We start from the raw sequence: 22,576 nt of genomic DNA on the forward strand, positions 1-22,576 counted from the left end.
AAAAAGTTCGATGCATGTTGTTGAAAGCTTATTTATTGAAGTTGTTCTGGGCTGAAGCGACCTCTACATCATGTTTTTATTAACTAGTCTCCGTCCGTTGCCATTGGGAAAAAGACTCCACAAGAGGTATGGTCTAGTAATCTTGCTAACTATTCTGATTTAAAGATTTTTGGGTGTCCCGCGTATGCTTATGTTGATAATGGGAAATTTGAAGCTGGATCTATTAAATGTGTTTTTCTTGGTTATAAGGCTAGTGTTAAAGGGAATAAGTTATGGTGTTCTAAAAATAGAAAAGTTGTGATTAGTAGAAACATTATTTTTTATGAAACTGCTACGCTGCCTAACTTATCTTTTAAAGACTCTTTCAACAAAGATGAACAAAAGTAGGTGAAGCTTCGGATTGATCCAGGATCTACAACATAGTCAACTCCTCAAGTTAGTATAGAAACTTAGAGTAGAGTTGCTTCTTCACCACAATATCTTATTACCAAGAATAGAGTTAGAAGAGAAATTAAACCTCCAAAGAGGTACGCCGAGGCTGATCTACTTGCTTATGCTTTAAATATGGCTGAAGATATAGATGCAAATCAAGAGCCATCTACTTATTTCAAGCCAATTAGCTGTGAAGATTCAGAAAAGTGGATGATTATCATGCAAGAAGAGATAAAATCGATCCATTAAAACAGAACATGGCATCTAGTGAAGCTTCCTAAAAGTAAAAAGGTTGTTCGTTGTAAATGGGTGTTCAAGAATAAAGAAGGGACTCAAAGAGTTGAAGAATCCAGATATAAAGCAAGGTTGGTTGCAAAAGGTTACAGTCAAATTCCTAGTGTAGCCTTCACAAGTGTGTTTCATCCAGTTGTGAAGCATAGTTTGATTCGAGCCTTGCTTGGTATTGATTCTATTATGACTACTCACGATTTCAAAAGAAGTAGCTTTAACAGTTGTGTTTATTATAAGAAAAATAATGATGATTCTTTTGTGTATCTACTCTTCTGTGTTGGTGTCATGTTGATAGCAACCAAAGATAAATGAGAGATAAGAAAGGTCAAAGCCCAACTTAGTAAAGGATTTGAGATGAAGGATTTGGGAGCAGCCAAAAAGAAATTTGTGATGGAGATTCTCAGAGATAGAAAAACATGTAAATTATACCTAAGTCAGAAAGGGTACATTGAGAAAGATCTTTGCAGGTTCAATATGCAGAATGCCAAGCCTATTAGTACTCCATTAGCAGCCTACTTCAGACTTTCATCGGCTTTGTCTTCGCAATCAGATGGTGAGATTGACTACATGTCACATGTTCCATATTCTAGTGCAGTGGGATATCTCATGTATGTTATGATTTGCTCACGCCTAGATTTATCATATGTATTTAGTGCAATTAGTAGATACATGGAGAATCTCGGTAAAGAACATTGGAAATCAGTTCAGTGGATTTTCAGATACTTACAAGGTACTACTAATGTTTGCTTACAATTTGGAAGAACTAGAGATAGATTTATTGGGAATGTTGGTTCTAATTTTGTTGGATACATTGATAAAAGAAGATCTCTCACAGGGTATGTCTTTACAATTAGGGGTTGCGCAATAAGTTGGAAAGCCACTTTACAAACTACAATGGGTTTTTCTACCACTGAAGTTGAGTACATGGTGATTACTGAGGCTTATAAGGAAGCTATTTGGTTAAAGGGACTCTTTGGTGAACTCAATAAAGACCTTCAAATCAATATAGTCGTGGTGATATTGTTGTGAGCAAAGTTAGTACTCATGATAATCCTGCAGATATGATGACTAAGGCACTTCCTATAACCAAGTTTGAACATTACTTGGACTTGGTTGGTGCCCATTGTTAAAGAATACCCTTTAAGGGGTTTTGTAGAAGAGGTGGAGAACTTATTCATTGAGAACTCGTGGTGAAGAACTTGTCTGTTGAAAGTTCGTGTCAAGATGGATATTGTTAGAGTTGTGCGACCCAAATTCACGTTAAAGAAATAAAATACAGTGGCAAAATAAGAGGATTTATGGGGGCGAAGGTCGAGAGTCGAAGTACACTTCTTCTATTTGATATTGATTAGGATAAGGTGTTTCAACCTTACTACACTGCTTCTATTTGACATTGATTAGAAAAAGGTTTTTCAAGAAGATTTTTCAACCTATAAATAGATGTAGTCTAAACTCCTTTTGTATAATTTGAATTCGATATTAGTGAATTTTCTTCTCTTCCGCCCGTGGTTTATTCCCGAAAGGGTTTCCACGTAAAATCTGTGTTCTTATTTTTCCTTTCTTATTGCTTTGCGATCGTTCTATATAGCCATTATCGACGTTAAGTTTTTACAAAATCTAACGAGATGCTTCCACTCTATAAAGCACACAACTCTTGACAAAGTTGAAAGAGAAAACCCTGATTAAGGACTATACTGAATGTGTTGAAGGATCTGTCAGCTCCGAGCATATGATAATTTGAAGATTTCTCCCAAATGAGTTAAAAATCCTTCAACATTAGATCAAATGGTAGCATAAATTCCCAACAGTGCCAAATAAGAGCATGTGTTCAAACCCTATTGACTGTAAATGCTTACATTTCTTTGGTAGGTGATTATGCGTCAGACACATTTTGTCTCAACAAGACATTCTTGCTCTATTGAACCCATTACATCTTCATATTTCAGGCACTCAAGCTCTCTACAAAGTCGAAAGATAAAAACTTGATTAAAGATAATATCGACTCGTTGATAGGTTTGTGTCTTCTATTGAATGACATTTTAAAGACTTGTTGAGAAGAATTTGACCATCCTTCAACAAAAAATAATAACCAACATCTACTAAATCGAGTGATAAGGAACGCAATGCCTTTTAAAATTTCAAATTTGAGTACTATGAATGTAGAAACAATGTTGAGAGAGTTTTACTTCTTTAAAAGGTCCAGCCTAATTCAACTCTATATTTAATTGATATCTTATAATGGTATAGACAAAAAAATAATAAGAATAAAACAATTAATTTTCATTTAGGGCACATTTGAAAAGTCACTTAAAAATTAAATTACACATTTATGGCATGTTTAGGTAATTATTGTAATTAATAGATCTTATGGAATTAAGTGTAGTTAGAGTAATTACAAACAATTATGCTTAAATCCATTTACCCTATAATTTTTCAAACATGCTCGTACATGATTTAAATTTTAAAAGTTATTCTTATACAATAATAATATTTTAATTCTAGGATATATATATATTATTTTTAAAATATAATTTATATTATTTTATTAATCTCGTTTAAATAATTTGAAATTTTTATTAATGAGAGATATTTTTTATACATTTTGACATATTAAATAATTAAATAAATTGCATAGTATATTATATTATAAATGATTTATATCAAATTTAACTAAATTCATAATATTTATTATTAATTATTTACAATTGTTCAAGAACCAATCAATGAGAACAAAGAGTATATATTAAACATTGAGGAGAGAATAACCCAATGAATATAAAATGCTAGAGTAATTAAATAAAATTACATAAAATTTTTATTTACTTTTATTAATTGTATTAATAATCATGTTGTCGGCTGTTTTCTTAAATTAATGTATTATATAAAATAATTTGATTTTAAATTTTATTACTTGTTTACAGAAATTAATAAATTTTATAATAATTAATATTTTTAAATATAAAATTATATAATTCTGTAATTATAGTTTATTTAATTAAACAGTTATACAAAACTACGTTATAATTACATTTTATCAATGCATAAAGGTATTAGCATTTCTTGTAAATGAGAATTAAAATTTCTTATAATTACATAATTACCCATTCACTGAATTACTTTATACTTTCCAAACCCAACTTAGTAATTAAAAAAAAACTGACATGCGATCTTATTCATGTCCCAAAGCCCTCAAACGCACATCAAGCGCGTCAACTACACCGTGAAAGCTACCAAAATCCGAACTCACAACGTCAACATCCACACCCAACCTCTCCGCCCCCGCCGCCGTGACCGGCCCATGAGCCGCCACCACTAAACCCGGCCACCTCCTTCTGACCGTCCCCCAATCCCACCCAAACTCCTTCAAGCCCTTCAAAACCCTTCCACTTCCCCACTACTCGTAAAAACAATGGCGGCGTACACTTCACCTCCTTTCTCCTCCCCTTTCTTCACCACCGCCATTGCACAATCGGGTCCTAACCATCTCGTCTCATACGCGTCGATCCGAACCGGAAACCACCCACCGCTCTTCAAATCGTCGAGGAAATTCGGAACGACCGGCGGTTCGTTTAGGCCCACGACTTTCGGGACCGGACACAGCACTTTTCGACCGTATCCTTCTCCGAGCGATAAGGCTAAGCTGTTGGGAGTGGCGGTGGGAGGAACCAAAAGTTTAACCCGTTGTGAATTGGAACAGATTTGGGAGATAAAAGGGGTGTCGATTAGCTCTGAGTCTTTGCCTAAGGCGGCGAGGGTGAATGTGGGGCCTTGAGAGGGGAGGAGGGGTTTAGGGAGAGAGGCGGCAGCTAGGGAGAAGGAAGCGATGGAGGCGCGTGAAGGGAAGGCGACGGCGGAGAAATGAGAGAGGGAGGGTGGGGAAAGGTGGGGAATGAGAGATTGGGGAGTTGGGGAAGTGGTGATGGTGGGGCACCAGAGAGGGTTGTGGCCTTTGAGAGCGAGGAGATCGGAGAGCCTGGCGGCATAGTTAGGTGGGGTGGTGAAGATGACAGCGGGTTTCACGGTGGTGCTGGAGAGAGCGGTGAGAGTGGGGATTGGCACTGCCATTGAAAAGGTCTCTGCTCTTAACTCTGCTGCTTCCTTGCCAAATAAGATGTCGTATTTGCCCGCGCCATTTTAACTAGATTTTAATTTTGATTTTTGAATTAGATATCATCAGGTCGTTGTAGTATAGTGGTGAGTATTCCCGCCTGTCACGCGGGTGACCCGGGTTCGATCCCCGGCAACGGCGATTTTGTTATTTTTATTTTTATTCTTTTCTCTACCTGCTGGTTAAACACATTTTATATTTTGTCAAATTCTATATAAACTCCTCCCAGCTTATTATAGATTAGATAAGTGAGCAAAGTAGCTTAAAATTATATCGTTAAATATATATTTTAGTATTTATAAATTTAACTCTCAATCATTACACAATTATTCGAATTAATTACTATTATTCTATTTGAAGTAAATTTTAAAAAATAACTAATAAAAGTAAAGGGTCAAAAAGACTTTAGTAACAAATTAAAAAAAATATTAAACACTTTAAAATTCAAAATTATTATAGAATTATAAACAATATTTATAAAAAAATGTTATTTTCTTTTTGAAATAAAATTCTACCGATGCATTAAAAAAGAAGATTAAAGGATAGGATACAACCCTAAACCCTGCAACGTTTCAGCCCACTGGCCACCTGGCAGGAGCCTATTGCTGCTAATGGTCGGTGCCTTGGGTACCCTTAAATAAAATGAAAAAACTTTAACGACAAAGCAAATAAAGAACCTATAAAAAAAACAAGAAGCATTTCCTAAACAAAAATGCAAAACAAACCCTAAGTCTTTCAATTTTCCCTGAATACTCATCCGCTTCCGAAGCACTAGAAAAATTCCTTTGTAGGAGTTGAAAGCCCTCATCCGCTTCACAAATCTCTCTCCTTTAGTCCTAACTCCTCAGATTTTCTGAGTTCCTCGGAGTTTCCAAAACAGAAACCAAACACTCCGGATTCAAATTGAGAAAATCTTCTCTTACCACCGTTGCTCCTTCGTGACGATGACCTCGACGTCCAGTGAAACATCTTCCATTCAGTAGGTCGGGCTTTTACACCGTCGTCCCCAAGTTGCCATTTCGTGTGCTGATCTATTTGCTGCTCACGGGACATATCAGAAGGTAAATGTTCTAAACCTGGTTGCTCTATTTTTTTATCTCATTAATTTTGTTGCATATAATTGATCTATTGATCTCCGATGTTTCTATTCTTTTCAAGACCGTGAGTGCATCACCTTTTACACAAACGTCACCAAAGCCTATTTCTTTTGCAAAAATAATTGCTTGTAAACATGCATGCACTTCTACCGTTGTTGGGTCTTGGACATTTTCAATCGAGTAAACATATGAGCCCATAACCAATCTTAAGTTATTCCTTATAATTACTACTGCAACAGATCTGTATGTCTACTGTTGGTAGGAGGAATCAAAGTATACTTTAATTTGTTCTCCCTGTTAGAGTTGTGACCCAGATTATTATTAAAATAAAATACAAGTGGCAAAATAGAGGGATCCACGAGGAATAAGGCTGAGGTTTTCTAAACATATAAGTAGATGCAATTTATACTTCTTGTAATTATTTGAATTTGACATAGTGAATTTTCTTCTCCTCTGTTCGTGATTTTTTTTTTTAAAAGGGTTTTCATGTAAAATCTGTGTTCTATTTTTCTCTCTTTTCTTACCATTATCAACATTATATTTTTTTACACTCCTTTTAGAGGTTCCTACTGTATTTCTCCTATGTTGTTTCGATGTACTGTGATGTCCTCTAACTGTTTTAACACAACTATGTATGCCTTAATGAAACTGAGAACTTCAAATGCTATTTCTCTTTTACCTTCATGATATAACTTGTTTCTATTGTGCCAAATGGCCCACTATGCAATGGCTATGTTTATGCTTTGCAAACTTTACAATTTTTGAAAACATATACTAACAAAAATTTCCATCCTTGATTTGTGTTTGTGTGAGAGGATACCATTCTTATCTCCTAAAGCACTTGTTTCGTAAAGGCACAGTCTCAGAAAAGATGGTCTACTGTTTCGTCTTAGTTTTTGCAGATCGGGCAAAAGGCCTTCTCCCTTAGCCTTCGATACTTTAGGTTACTTAACATAGATAGAAAATTATTAGAAACCTTTCATAGGTGTATTCTAATTTTATTTGGGATTTTGAGATTCCATTGTTTTGTATAATAATTTTTTGTAGCGATGTCTTGTAAATTATTATCATTCCTTGTCTCGTCTTGGACGCCTGCAATGCACCACTTGTACCCGCTTTTGACCAAGTATTCTGTCGTATTTTCACCTATCCAGATTAAAGCATTTGAATAATAGTTGTTCACTAGTGGGATGGTTAAAATCATCTTGGCTTGCTCACTCATGAACAGTATTTCTACTAACTCCGTTTTTTAGGAATTAGTCTCGCTATTAATGAGGTCTGCAACCTTCGAATATCTAATATCAATATTCTGAATTTTTACCTTCCCATTTCCAGGACCTGGAATCCATGCATCGTTCTATATATTCATTGTCCTGCCATTCCCAATTATCCAGCCAATACCATCTTCCAAAATGCTACAGGTACCAAAACTGCTTCGCTAGGTAAAAGAAAGGTGAGATCCTAAACCTGCGTTCATAAACTCACTTAGCTTTCATTACTCGCGTAAGTAAACTGGTAGAATTGGTAGTTAGTTTCCAACCCTGCTTCGCTGAAAGGGCTTTATTGAGAATTGATACATCTCTAAAATCAATTTCCCCTTGTGTCTTTGGGGTACACATAGAACTCCAATTACTCCAATGTATTCTTTTATTTGTTTTCGAATTGTACCACCGAAATTTGCACATCAAAATATCCAATTCTCGACATAAAGAAACTGGCAATAAAAGACTACATTGTGTAATTTGGAATGACCTATAAAATGGATTTGATAAAAACCTCATTCCCCCTATTGATAGATTGCGTACTGATGGGCGTTGAAACCACCAAATAAAATTTCATACCACAAAATAATACAAAATAGTAGTATAGAGTAGTTGAGTCGAATGCACAGGGATTGGTTGTCTAATTTCACCTTTTCTTATGAACAGAATTACTATCACGGTAATAGTCGTGCCCACGACTCGTGACAAGCTTGCTGAAAAAAAAGAAGTAAAATAAATGAGGGAATGAAAATGTTTGGGAAGTCAATAAAATGTAATAGCAGCAAATAAAAATTATATTAATCGTAAATAAAAAAAGTAAATGGAGTTTAACTTCATAAGCAATAATATAAAGTCTTAGCCTTAAACTAGGTTAATTTTAGTTCTAAATCGATCATTGAAAATGAGTTTTCTCCTCCATATGAACAGAATTACTGTCGCAGTAATAGTCCTGCCCACGACTCGTGCTAAGCTTGCTGAAAAAAAAGAAATAAAATAAATAAGGGGGAATGAAAATGTTTGAAAAGTAAATAAAATGTAATAGTAGCAAATAACAATTATATTAATCGAAAACAAAATAAGTAAATAGAGTTGGACTTCGTAAGCAATAATATAAAGTCTTAGCCTTAGACTCGGTTAATTCTGGTTCTGAATCGATCCTTGAAAATGAGTTTTCTCTTCCACACCATAAGCTGGTTATAGAGGCTAAAAACGTCCCAGCCGCTAATTTTTCCTTTTGTAGTTGATTCCAATATGACCTACAAACCAACCCTTACTGACTATCTAATCGCGATACACGCGTTCGTAATTCAAGACCCTGACAACTTTGTGTTCTGGAGAACCCAACTCAAATCAACAGCCTCAACCGCGTGGGTCGTTTAAATTCGATCACTATCTCCCTTGACGAAGATCCCACTAGTATGACCCTGCCAAGATACACTAATTTGTTCGTGAGAATGCGAATATAGCACGGCTAACTCGACTTCCCAACTATACGCCAAAAAACTCCTACCCAACATACACTTTTTGAATTGAAACTGAATTGACTTTAAGGGATGAATTTGTACTATCTCATATTCCGGAGAGATGGTGAATACTGTTATGAAAGATTTTTAATGCGGATTCATTTCTCATGATTCTTGACTAGAAAGAATACTAGCCTAAAGATAAGTAGAAGTTTAGTGAAGCATGAAATTAATCATGCTTTGTTGGTATATGTAATTGGTTTTAACGGAAATAGTAGAAAGTGGAAAAAGGAAGGGACTTATAAGGCAATTAAACAAAATTTGTAAAAGGAAAGTAATATGAAACGAAATGGTTACAAACGCATGAAAGAAATAAACTACTCTGTATTTCTAGTGTAGTCAAGTGTGTTCTTCAAAGGCCACCACACACCCTATTTACCCATCTCTGTCGCCAGATTAGGGTTATAGAGCGTTATCGTACAATCAAAGACATTTAACATCATAATATTTAAATACACTAAAAAATCATAATCCAATCAAACACATACATTATATTCCTAAACCAAGCCCTCGAGGCCATAAAAATAGCTTAGGAGCAATTCAGGACTAATTTGAAACAAAACTAAAAGTTTAGGAAAAACATACAAAAATTTCAAAACAGGGGTTACATAGCCGTGTGGCCAGGTCGTGTGCCTCACACGTCCATGTCCCCAGACATGTAACTTTCGAACTAGGGACACGACCGTGTCTAAGCCCGTATCCTCACCCGTATAACTCATTGAGTAGGGTCACACGGCCGCGTCACACGCCGATGTGCCAGGCCGTGTGTTAGGTCGTGTAACTCACTGAGTTGTACCCTTTGAAATCCTCAGATGACACACGACCGTGTCGTCAGGTCGTGTGCTTCATACGACTCGGTCACACGCTTGTGTCTCAGGCCATGTGGACCAAAAAAATTTACCTAAAGTCAAGCTAATTCAACCCATTTCATGCATAACCTTTCAACCCATTTAAGCACACTTTTAATGGACCTAAACATCACCCTAACATACATCAAAATGCCATTTCAATATCCTAATTCAACTAACCAATATGTCATTCAAAGACACCATAATTATATCAAAACAACATATACCAAAACATGTTAACATTACCTAATTCCATGCATAAAGACCTCATTCTATACTATGCCTACAACACATCATAAATGACCATTTTCAAGCCAACATCTCGTACCAAAATGCCATACACATCTATTATCAAAAAGTGACCTAAAAGGACTTACCTAACAAGCATTATAAGTTCATCAACCATACATTAACATCAGAGCATAACATACCAAATTTACCATTTACATATTCACCAAAACATCATTATACTAAAGACTTCTCCTATTATATGTCACTTTAACCAACTTCAAACAAGTATAAAATGACTACCAAGGTGTAAATGATAGTGTGTGAGCTTTCAAGTTGATCTAATCGATGCAAAAATTCCAAGAGTCCTACAAGATCAAATCAAATGAATAAGCACGAAGAAGCTTAGTAAGTTCGATAAGTAAACTCATTTGCTATCAAATACCGAATTTCTAAAGGAAATTAACCTTTATTACATCGGCAATAAACCTGCTAGGCACTAAGCCTGAATAACAGTACAGTTCAACACTTAAACATCATTACATAACAGAATTTAAAAATTAAATCACTAACAAGGAGTTTAATTCAACTATACATAAACATAAAACGAACTTACATGACTAGTTTGCAGTAATTGCAAAAGCACATGAACTACTCCGAAGTCTTTCATTTTCCACGATCGTAAACATGCTCGTGATCTAAAATAATAGTTTCATTCAATTAATTACTTCTAAAATTCAATTTAATCCATAATTCATTTTATGTAAAATTACGAAATTACCTCTAACATTTTAATTTTTCACAATTTAGTCCTTAAACTCATAACTTGAAATTTAACTATTTCAAAAAAAATCCAAATTAACCAATGTTAGAAAGAACCTTGAAATAATCCATATTCACCATCATTTCACTACAAAACCAATAGCTTTACACCTTTTACAATTTAATCTCTAATTCCACAATTCATCAAAAATCACTTAACAAAACTTGTTTATTTTTCAACAAGGAATTATAATATATCAACTAGCATCAAAACTTACTAAAAAGAAATTTATGGAAAGTCCCTCAACTTTTAACACTTTTGCAAATTAACCCTCGGGCTAGCTAGACTAAGCTAAAACGATCTCAAAAATATAAAAATTATTAAAAAACGAAACAATTATACATACCATGCACAAGGACAAGGCTAGTCAATTGCTCCAAGCTCCTTTAATGGTGTTTTTAAGTTTTTGAATGGAAGAATGAGAAAGATGATACTTGTTTCATCTTTTCTTTATTAAATTTTCATTTAATTATTAAATTACCATATTAACCTTTAAAAACTAACAAAATTTCATTAAAACCTTGCCCATGCACATCCACTAACACGTTCAATAGTATATTTACAACTCAAGTCCTTTAGTTTAAGGTTTCATAGCCATTTTACCCATTTAGCTAATAGAACTCAACTTTTAGACTTTTTACGATTTAGTCCTTTTTACTTGATTAATCAGACAAACATCAAAATTTCTTAATGAAATTTTAATATGACCCTAATATAATCTCGTAGACGCTAAATAAATAATGAAATAATAAATCACTTGTTAGAATTGTGGTCTCAAAACCACTGTTTCTGACACAATTGAAAAACAGACTACTACAATATACATATCATATACTAAAATTAACCTAACTCACCTAACAACTAATTACATGAAATTACATTCATATCAGATTTTTTTCTAAATATTTCTTTTACAAAGTTAAAAATCATATTAGCCCTTAAATGTCTCCAAATTTCGGATTCGCCCCCCTCTTTTATTGCTTGTGCTCCAATTTAGTCCTTTTCTGCTTGTTTTTGAATTAAAGCATACGAATTTTGTTTCTGATAGAATTTAAATATGAAATCGCCAATTTAGCAGGAATTAATTTAAGAATTAATTGATTTGAACACATCAAATATGCAAAATAAACATGCTACCATGTACACTCCATGTTTTTATTCTTTTAATGAACTTTTCTTTTAAATTGTCAGACATGTTCTTCTTTCTTCTTCTACCTTCGTTGGTAAACCAAGACATTTCTCTAGATTATTAGAGATTCGAACTCCCAATTCACTTCCTATTCGCGCTTTGTCTTCCTCCATTGTATTTTTGCTAAAATAAATAAAAGATTTCTTGAAATTCACCATTTGTCCAGACATGTTTTCGTCGTCCTTAACCACTTCTTTCATTGCCAAAGCCCCTTCTATTGTTGCCTTCCCAAAAAGGATGCTTTCATCTACAAAAAATAATGGTGTTAGCGATAACCCTCCTCTCCCTACCTTTAGTCCTTCAATCTTTCTGTTGGAAAAACCGGTTTTGGAAAACGAATCAGAAAATAAATTTAGGGAAAACAGAGTTAATTTTTTTTTCAAAACAAGATCTTAGTTGTGATATCTAAAGTAATAAACACTTAATCAAAATTGTACCTTTTCGATTTGTCTAGGATAAGCGCTTCGACCGAGTAGTCTTTTCCATTATCCTCAAGCTCACGTCTGTCAAGTGCGGGCTCGCTTCGAATAAGAAAATTTTTCACAAAAATTACTAGTGGGGTAATTTTGCAATTTCTCTAAACTTTTAAGTCAAATTGTAAATCAGAAAAATATCTCTTGAATTCAAGTGTGTATAAAATAATGACCCAAAGCTCTTTTTATATAAGGAGAGTTTAAAGAGTTCAACTATGATTAATATTAGATTAAATTTAATATTAAATCTTATTAAAATAATAGAATGTTAATCTTGTATACATTAATATTATTAAGATAAGTATTAAATTAAATTTATTATTAAACTATTAAAATAATATTATTTTTGGAATAGTTAATTTGAAATCAAATTCTCTAGTAGAGTCCCCGTAGGAGTGTAACTCTTCTACTGCACAACCACCGAAGGCCAACCATTGCCGGCCACCGAAACATCGCCGCTGTAGTCACCGACATCGTTGTGTCTGGTGATGCAGGTGCGACACCTTTATGACACCTCGAGCCGGTTCAGTTACTACTAGTTCGGTCAAAGTCAGTGACGACCTAACCAATCCGGTCTTGCCACCGGTTAGACCATCGGCCCAGTTTCATGTATAGGTCCCAGTTCGACCAAATTTTAGGTCTTGGTCTCGATTTTGGGCTCCTAAGCCTAATTTTCAATCTCAAGTCCAATTTTCAAATTCAATTACCTATTGGGTCAATTGTCAGACTTGAAAATTAATTTCTAAAAATATGATATTAATTTTAATTAATTTGATTAGTTTAATTTTATTTAATCAAAATTAATTTTTCCAAAAATCACTTAGATTTTCTAAATTAAATTTTCAAGAAAATTCTTTAACCAAATTATCTAATTGAACAATTCTCACGACTACCTAATTTAATTCCACATTGAAAAAATCGACTCAATTAAATTATTTCCAAAGTAATAGAATTTTCTTTTGATTTAAATGCAGTCCAATCGAGCTTTTCTTGAGCTAGCGGAGGGACCAATCAAACATATACAATTAGGCTCTAGTAATTGCAATTACTAGAGCCTAATTGTATATGTTTAGAAACACCGTTCTGAAAAATCGCAATTACTTAATTATGAAGTCAGTCCACAAGAAGTACCATGATTAAAAACTCCTTACTGTATACTCTTTACGAAAGTAATTCATCCAATTACTTTGTTCAATGGCTCGTTATGTACGTGTTACCCTCATATGATATCTTTGATTCCTTTGAGTTAAATCCATTCACTCAAAATAATCTTGTTTTATCTCATTGTCACCATTGTGTCTTCTTAATGATTAATATGATCCCTGTCAACAAACGATTATGATAAATCGCTTGTTCGAGAACAAGCAAACCGTGGCCACGTTTCGTATTTATCAATGCATACAATGCCAATGAGAGGATATCATTAACTCTTTAATTGAGCTATGAATAACTCTTTAATTGAACTATGAATTCCACTATTTCTAGTAAAGCCATGCCATACACAAGTTATGTACCCAACATACCGACTATGGGCTTGATCATCTTTAGAGCATAAGCCTCCACTTATATCAAAGCGCATGAGTTGCAAACGTATGATTAGTGACTAACTCAGGATTTAGGTAAATCACACTATGAACGTTACAAGTGAATTAATTCACAAACGAATTCAAAATTAATTCATTTTGGGTCCAGTTTAATGTATCATTCTACCAATGAATATATCTATGTCTCTACCTGTGGAGTCAACTTCTTCGATAAATAAGGCTAGCCATCTCCCTAATTGGAATTGTAGACGACATAATAATTTTTTCTCAGTATTTGAATCAAATATTCACTTTGATTATTTTACGGGATTATAGACCTATTTAGATTATCTACTGAAGTAAGTTGTCTTTCTCGTAATGTAAACGTATTTATAATGCCACATATCTTCAGTTTGAACTTAGACAATCAATGAGCTAATATTTGCTTGTCACAATTTAACTATGCATGCAAAATATAAAAGAAAAAAAAATACAAAAGACATAATAGTGAAATGTGAAATTAACTTTATTAATTTATTTATCATTCAAATAAATAGAAAATAGTTACATGAATACTACAATATGGGCACATTTCCCAACAATCTCCCACTTGCCCTAGTGAAGTAAATGTGTCATGTTTTGTATTCCAATATCCTCGATGTGTTTGTCAAAACTCCTAGTTACAAGAGTTTTAGTAAATAGATCCGCAAGGTTATCTTCAGAAGCTACTTTCATCACATCTACAATTCCTTCAGCTACTGCTTCTTGTATCAAGTGATACTTCCGATCAATGTGTTTCGTCCTCTTGTGACTTCACATTTTCTTAGTATTAGCTATTGCAGCACTTTTATCACACTATAGTGTTATAGCTTTTTCTATACCAGGAATGACTTCAAGATCGGTTAAGAACATTCGAAGCCATATTGCTTCTTTCGTTGCCTTATAAGCAGCCACATGCTCGACCTTCATAGTAGAGTCAGCAGTTCAAATTTATTTTACACTTCTCCATACCATGGCTCCATAACCTAGAACAAATACATTTCCCGATGTTGATTTCCTTAGATCTTTACAAGTTTGGAAGTCTGAGTCTGTGTATCCAACAAGAGTAAGGTTCTCCCTAAAATACGCAAGTATATAATCCCTGGTTCTTTTAAGATACCTTAATATATGCTTTACAGCTTGCCAATGCCTGAGACCTGGATTTGCCTGATATCGACTAACCATTCCTACTGCAAAATAGATATATGGACGTGTGCAAAGCATCGCATACATAAGGCTTCCAACTGCCGTAGCATATGGAACCTTACTCATATGCTCTTTTTCTTTCGCTATTTTAGGATAGTCATCTAAAGAAAGATGAAGACCTGATGCAGTTGTTTAAACGACTGGCTTCATATCGGTCATTACAAAATGTTCTAGTACCTTATCGATGTATGAAGCTTGAGATAAAGATATTGTTTTATTCTTTTGATCCATAAAGATTCGAATTCCAAGAATATAATAGCTTCACCCAAGTCCTTCATGCTAAACTATTGAGCTAACCACAGTTTAACCGATGACAATTCTCTTACATCGTTTACGATAAGTAGAATATCATCGACATAGAAAATAAGAAATACCACTTTTTTTGTCCTTTATACGCTTATAAACACAAGGTTCATCAGTGTTTTGCTCAAATCTAAAAGTCCTGATCGTTTGATCAAATCTTATATTCCATGAGTGGGACGGCTACTTAAGTCCATAAATGGATTGTAGCAGTTTGCAAACTTTCTGCTCATTTCCTTTGATAACATAGCCAGTGGGTTGAGCCACGTAAATCGTTTCATCAAGACGGTCATTCAAGAATTTTGTCTTGGCATCCATTTGCTAGTTCTCGTAATCGAGAGTAGTGACAATGGTTACAAGTATGCAGATAGACTTGAGCATGGCTACTGGAGAGAAGGTCTCATTGTAATCGATGCCTTCTTTCAGTTTATAGTCTTTCCCTACAAGTCTAGCTTTGTGTGTTTCCACTTTCCCTTCCGCATTTCTCTTCTTGTAGTTCCACATGACAAAGTTTACCCTGAGGTGTAGCCAGGGTAGGAACTGGCTCAAAACTTTATCATGCTATCACTTAGAGACCATCAATAGAGGCCATAGATCTTGTTCAAAGACCTTTCCCCACTCAATATTTTAAAAACATGCAAGGGTTTTTTTATCCCAAATTTCAAGAATGATCATACAATATTTCTAGTGGCATCTTTACCTAATCTAAATGACATGCTTCCAATATATGCATGGCATGCTATGACAATTTTATAATCTTCACATTCATTCACAAGAATCAATCAATCATAAAAATAAACAATTTTGATTCTGCACAGTTTTTATTCGTAAGGGAAAAATTGAAGAAGTGAATGTGAAGCATGCACTAGGTTGGGTCCCAGGAAAGGGAGGTGAGTCAAATTTAACCGCTTAAAAACCAAGCCTTTCCTAGCCAGAGCCAATCCTAGACATGCACCTTCTCATTAGCACACTTCTTATTTTTTAATCAATCAACTGTAGATCATCTCATATATATATCACAATTATAATATTACATAATATAAATATTATAAATAATTATAAAATAAATATAATGAGATAGGTAATTAAAATAAAATTGCCACCAAAGTTTTTATGGTTCTATTTCTAGAAAATAAAATTACATAATTTTTCACCACAAGGCATTCCTTGGGTCTTCAACCGCTATCGCATCTTTTTCTTGCCTTGGACTTCTTTTGGAAAAAATAGCCTTATGTGGATACGATAGTTCACGGTCTATTTCCTAAGAACCACAACCTTGACAATAAAAAACAAATATATAACAATTATATAATATCGCATCCATTCCCATAAATAACTCAAAACATGCATAAAATCTAAAGAATGCCACTTTCTATGTAATCAAATCATTTAAGAATAAGAGAAATTTATTTTGATTATCTGTTCATACTTATAGATAGAAAAAAACCTGTCTTATGATAGTAATTGTTGGAAAAAGCTGGTTTGGAAAACTTAGTAGAAAATAAATTTAGGGAAAATAATGTTTTAAAATTATACATCAAATCATTTAAGAGCTTGGTTGTGATATCTAAAGTAATAAACACTTTATCAAAATTATACATTTTTTATTCATCTAGGATGAGCACTTCGACTGAGCAGTCTTCTCCGCTATATTTAAGCTCACATCTACCAAGTGTGGACTTACTTCAAATAAGAAAATTTTTCACAAAAATTGTCACTGGGGTAATTTTGCAATTTCTCTAAACTTTTAGGTCAAGTTGTAAATCAAAAAATATCTTTTAAATTTTTTTGAAATAATCTCTTTAGAGAATTTTCTCTCTGCAAAATTCTTTTGAATTCAAGTGTGTGTAAAATAATAAACCAATGCTCTCTTTATATGGGGAGAGTTTAGAGAGTTGAACCATAATTAAACTTAATCACTTTAATATTAAATTAATATAATATTTATCAAGATAAATATTAGATTAAATTTAATATTAAATATTATTAAAATGATAAAATGTTTATCTACAAGATAACCATTAAATTAAATGAAATATTAAGATAATCACTTTAATATTAAATTAATAAAATACTATTAAGATAAGTGATAACTCTTGAAAAGAGTTATAATTCATGCCTTTAGACTGGGTCAATTATCTATACTTAAGTGAATTTAGTTATTTTAGCATTTTTAGAACGTTGCATAAGGAGCTTGGACGGTGCTTAAATATTATTTTTTGGTACTTTTAATTGCATGTGGAAGAGTTATGTTTGGTGGTTTGGCAAGTGTAGGATGTGGAGAAAGAAATAAACGAGTGAAGGTTTACAGGGGCAAAAGGTTGGACAGTATGCCAACTTGTATGCCGTGGCAATTCTAGGAAGATAACCGAGTCAACACTCAATGCATACCAGTCTCGTCCCAACTCTACTTGTACCAGAAAAATTAGCCTAAAAAAGAGGAAAAAATATCATGAGATCATGGGCTGATAACACTTGCCCTAAAGGAAGGGATTTTAAACCAAAAAGAAAATCTAAAAAAGAGGAGAAGATATATTGGGTTGTTGGATTTACCTTAGTGAAAAAGCCTATAAAAAGCCAAATGAGGAAACCCAAAAAGACGGACAAATGTGGATATCGATAGGCGAACTAGAGGGTAGTGGCTGAGTAGAGAAGGAAAGAGGACGACGAAGGCAATCCCTCTCAGCCATCACAGGATACTTTGCCGTTGGAGTGTGAATTGGACATTCAAAAGCTGTCTTCTCAACGTTCTTCTGTTATTTCTTAATCTATTCCTCTGTGAATTAATTTGATTGAAACGACGTTGAATGATATTTTGGTTTTGAATTTTATTTGCCAACCCATGAGCTAAATCTCATACGTTTCGGATTACTTGATGAAACCTTTATTTTCTTTAATGGTTGAAGCATAGATCTGAATTAATTTACTGTTTCATTCAATTTTTTTTATTTCTAAATTGTATGCATGCAATCCTTAGACATAGACGACTGTGCAACATGCCCATAAACTAATTTAATTCTAAAAAGGTTGGATTAGTTTGACCAAAATTGAATGATATGAGCAAGTATTCGACAGATAATTATTTTCTTAATTGCCATTGCATTTTTACTCTTGCATTGCCATAGCATTTTGAATTATTCATCAGTTACACATATTGGTCACATTAATATTCTTTTTGTTTACCACTCCATTCTTATCATTATTTTGCTATAACACTAATCTAACTTTATTATAATAACTTGACCATTTGTATACCTAATCCGATCCCTGTGGAGATGATCTCACTTATCACTTTATTACTTGATTCAAAGTGTATACTTGCACAATTCGTATATCATGTTCACACGCGACAATAAGTATTAAATTTAATTTAATATTAAACTATTAAAATAATATTATTTTTAGAATAGTTAATCTGAAATCAAATTCTCTGGTAGAGTCCTAATAGGAGTGTAAATCTTCCACTGCTCAACCACTAAAGACCAATCACCACCGACCATTGAAACACTGCCATTACAATTGCCAGCACCGTCGTGTCCGGTGATGCAGGTGCAACACCTTTACAACACCCCAACCCAATTCAATTACTGTCAGTTTGGTCTGGGTCAGTGATGACCCAACCGGGCAAATCTAGCCACTGATTGGACAATCGGCCCAGTTTCACATGTTGGACTCGATTCGACCAATTTTTGGGTTTTAGTCTCAGTTTTGGGTTCCTTAGCCCAATTTACGTTCTCAGTCTAATTTTTAAATTCAATTACCCATTGGGTCAATTGTCTAACTTGAAAATTACTTTCCAAAAATATCATATTAATTTGATTAATTTAATTTTACTTGATCAAAATTAATTTTCCCAAAAATTACTTAGATTTTCCAAATTAATTTTTCAAGAAAATTTTTTAATCAAATTCTCTAACTGAACAATTCTCACGACCACCTAATTTAATTCCAAACTGAACAAATCGACTCAATTAAATTATTTCCAAAGTCGTAGAGTTTTCTTTTGATTCAAATACAGTCCGATTGAACTTTTGTTGAGCTAGCGGAGGGGCCAATCGGACACATACAATTAGGCTCTAGTAATTGCAATTATGTCTAGAAGCATCGTTCTGATAAATCGCAATTACTTAATCATGGAGTCAGTCCACAAGAAGTATCATGATAAAAAAAATTTCTTATTGTATACTCTTTACGAAAATAATTCATCCAAGTGCTTTGGCCAATGACATTGTCATGTGTGTAATACCATCATATGATATCCTTGATTCCTTTGAGTTAAATCCATTCACTCAATACAATCTTAATTTATCTCATTGTCACCATTGAGTCTTCTTAATGATTAATATGATCGCTGTAAACATATTATTATGATAAATTGCTTGTTTGAGAACAAGCAACCCGTTACCACATTTCATATTTATCAATCCACACAATGCCTATGAGAGGATATCATTAACTCTTTAATTGAGCTATTAATTCCACTATTTCTAGTAAAGCCATGCCATACACAAGTCATGTACCCAACATACTGGCTATGGGCTCGATCATCTTTATAATAGAAGTCTCCACTTATATCAAAGCACATAAGTTGCATACGCATGATCAGTGAATAACTCAGGATTTAGATAAATCACACCATGAACGTCACAAGTGAATTAATTCACAAACGGATTCAAAATTAATTCATCTTGGGTCCAGTCCAATGTATCATTCTACCAATGAATACATCTATGTCTCTACCCGTGGAATTAACTACTTCGATAGCCAAGACTACCCATCTCCTCAATTGGAATTGTAGGCGACATAATAATCTTTCTCAGTATTTGAATCAAATGTTCACTTTGATTCTTTTACAGGATCATTGACTCATTTAGATTATCTACTGAAGTAAGTTATCTTTCTCGTAATGTAAACTTTCTTACAATGCCACTCATCTTTAGTTTGAACTTAAACATCCAATGAGCTAATATTTTCTTATCACAATTTTGCTATGCATGCAAAATATAAAAGACAAAAATACAAAAAAACATAATAGTGAAATGTGAAATTAAATTTATTTATTTATTCATCGTTCAAATAAATAGAAAATAGTTACATCTTTACTACGATATAAGCACATTTCCCAACATTTTCCTTCCCTTTTTACAGCTTTTAGTAATCTTGAGAAGCCATCTGCGCTGATAATGAACAAGTATGAACTTAATGGGTCTCCTTGCCTCAATCATCTTGTGGGTTTAAAACTTACCCCTTGTCCCCTATTAAGCACTAAAAATAGGAGATGCTTTTTATATCTCATTATCAATGATACCCATCCTTCAAAAAAGCCAAGACTTTTCATTATTTTCTCCATAAATCTCATTCTACTCTATCATAGACTTTACTCATGTTCAATTTCAACGCAAAATTCGTTTGCCTGTGTCTTCTCTTCTGGAACAAATGTAATAATTCATAAGCCACCAAGATGTTGTCAGTAATTTGTCTCCCCAGCACGAATGCTCCTTGTGTCTCCTCGATACAGTCATTAAGAGCCTTTCTAAATCTGTTGAAAATTGCCTTTGAAATAATCTTGTAAACTACATTGCACATATTGATTGGTCTAAATTGCCCCATTTATTCTGGTAGTTGAACTTTAAGGATCAAGACAATGTTGGTTTTGTTTGTTTCTCTTATTTCTTTATGATTGTTTAACACTTCTAAGCAAAATTTAATAACGTCTTTCCCTACAATGTGCAAAAAATTCTAATAAAAGAAAGCAGGAAATCCATCCTTACCTACGACTTTTAGTGGCGCCATTGATTTCATTGCTTTAGTTACTTATTCTTCTTTGAAACTGTTTAATAATTCACCGATGATATTGTTGGTTACACAAGCTTGAATGTAGTTCATAAGCATCTCACAACTATGTACGGGTTTTGACAAAAAAATATCTTTGAAATAGTTTGTAGCCAACTTGATTAATTTCGTGTCTCCCTCAATCCATTTTCTAATCGTGTCTTTGAGTCCTTTAACTGTATTTCTTTTTATTTTTTCTTTTTTTGAGATATGACACAAACTTTGGAAAAAAAGAAGTATTACAACCCCCATAAGAAGCCAATTTACTCTTGCTTGTTACTCCCAAAAAATTTTCTCATTGTCAAATTCCATATTTAGCATTAATTTAACATCTGTAATTTTTTATCTTGAATTCAGCTCCTCCCTTTTTTGCTTACGTATTCCTTTATTAATTTTATCCCATTCCATTAAAAATGTTGTCAAGTCCTTGAGTTTTTCTGGTAGCTCCTTTTCATCCAAAGACCATCCTTGTTTTATCCTATCCTCAAAATCCTTATCAAGGATCCAATCAGCTTTAAATCAAAATGGAAACCGTCCCTTTGTTGAACTCCCCTTCCTTCTCCCTATAGTGTCCATTAACATTGGGCAATGGTTTGATATACTATGATTTAAGTGAGATACTACATATTTTTGGAAACATACCCACCATTTTGAATTTCCCACCCCTCTATCAATTCTTTCTCTTATATTGTTGACTGCTAGCCTCCCTCTTTCCCAAGTACACCATTGTCCTTGGAACTCCAAATCACTTAAGTCACATTCCTCTAAAACATCTCTAAAGGCTGTCGTTTGACGTTCTTCTCCTAAACACCCTCCTCTATTTTCAAAAGAGACCACTTCATTAAAATCATCGATGACAAGCCATGGTAAACGATTATCTGCCTATAACTGCTTTATTAAATTTCATAAATCTTTCCTCAAACGCTCAACTGTAGATCCATAAAACTTGGTGAACCTCTAACATGCTTCACATTTTCTTCTTGAATTTCGATGTCTATATGAGAACTTGAGAAACTCATGAGACTTATTGATAGGTTTTCTTTCCATCCTAGCTATAGACCCCCCATTTGAACCATCTACATTGATTTTTATCCTGTTTGCAAAACCACATGACCTTGTTATCTTTTCTATTTTTCTTGAACTGACTTTTGTTTCCAACTATGCCCTGTCTTGCAAAACAATTTTTGAGACACCTTATCGTCCGTGATAGCCTCAGCCCATAGGCATTCCAACTTAGAGTTTTCATTGTAATCGGTCGGCCTGCTCATTAGCGGCCATCGATATAATGTTGTTTGAATCTATATCCATCAGGTTAGAGATTTTTTCTTGTGTGTGAAGTATCCGTTGCCTTTTATTTCCTTCCAATAAGCTAAGAAACTCAAAAGCTTAAGAAGATGGCGAA

The 22,576-nt window shown here is 33.8% G+C and overlaps 1 long non-coding RNA gene, 1 other non-coding gene and 1 pseudogene across 2 annotated transcripts; 2 read left to right on the forward strand and 1 right to left on the reverse strand.

Annotated features, from left to right (window-relative positions):
- Positions 1 to 3,779: 3,779 nt before the first annotated feature.
- LOC107901572 (uncharacterized) lies at positions 3,780 to 4,927 on the reverse strand (annotated as a pseudogene).
- On the forward strand, positions 4,901 to 4,972 carry TRNAD-GUC (transfer RNA aspartic acid (anticodon GUC)). The gene has a single exon. It is a non-coding gene; the product is annotated as a tRNA-Asp (tRNA).
- A 384-nt stretch (positions 4,973 to 5,356) lies between these two features.
- On the forward strand, positions 5,357 to 7,551 carry LOC121218310 (uncharacterized). The gene is made up of 2 exons (XR_005914542.1): positions 5,357 to 5,892; positions 7,264 to 7,551. It is a non-coding gene; the product is annotated as an uncharacterized lncRNA (long non-coding RNA).
- Positions 7,552 to 22,576: the final 15,025 nt, after the last annotated feature.

The sequence above is a fragment of the Gossypium hirsutum genome, chromosome D06 (assembly GCF_007990345.1).
Source record: "Gossypium hirsutum isolate 1008001.06 chromosome D06, Gossypium_hirsutum_v2.1, whole genome shotgun sequence".
Classification (NCBI taxonomy): domain Eukaryota; kingdom Viridiplantae; phylum Streptophyta; class Magnoliopsida; order Malvales; family Malvaceae; genus Gossypium; species Gossypium hirsutum.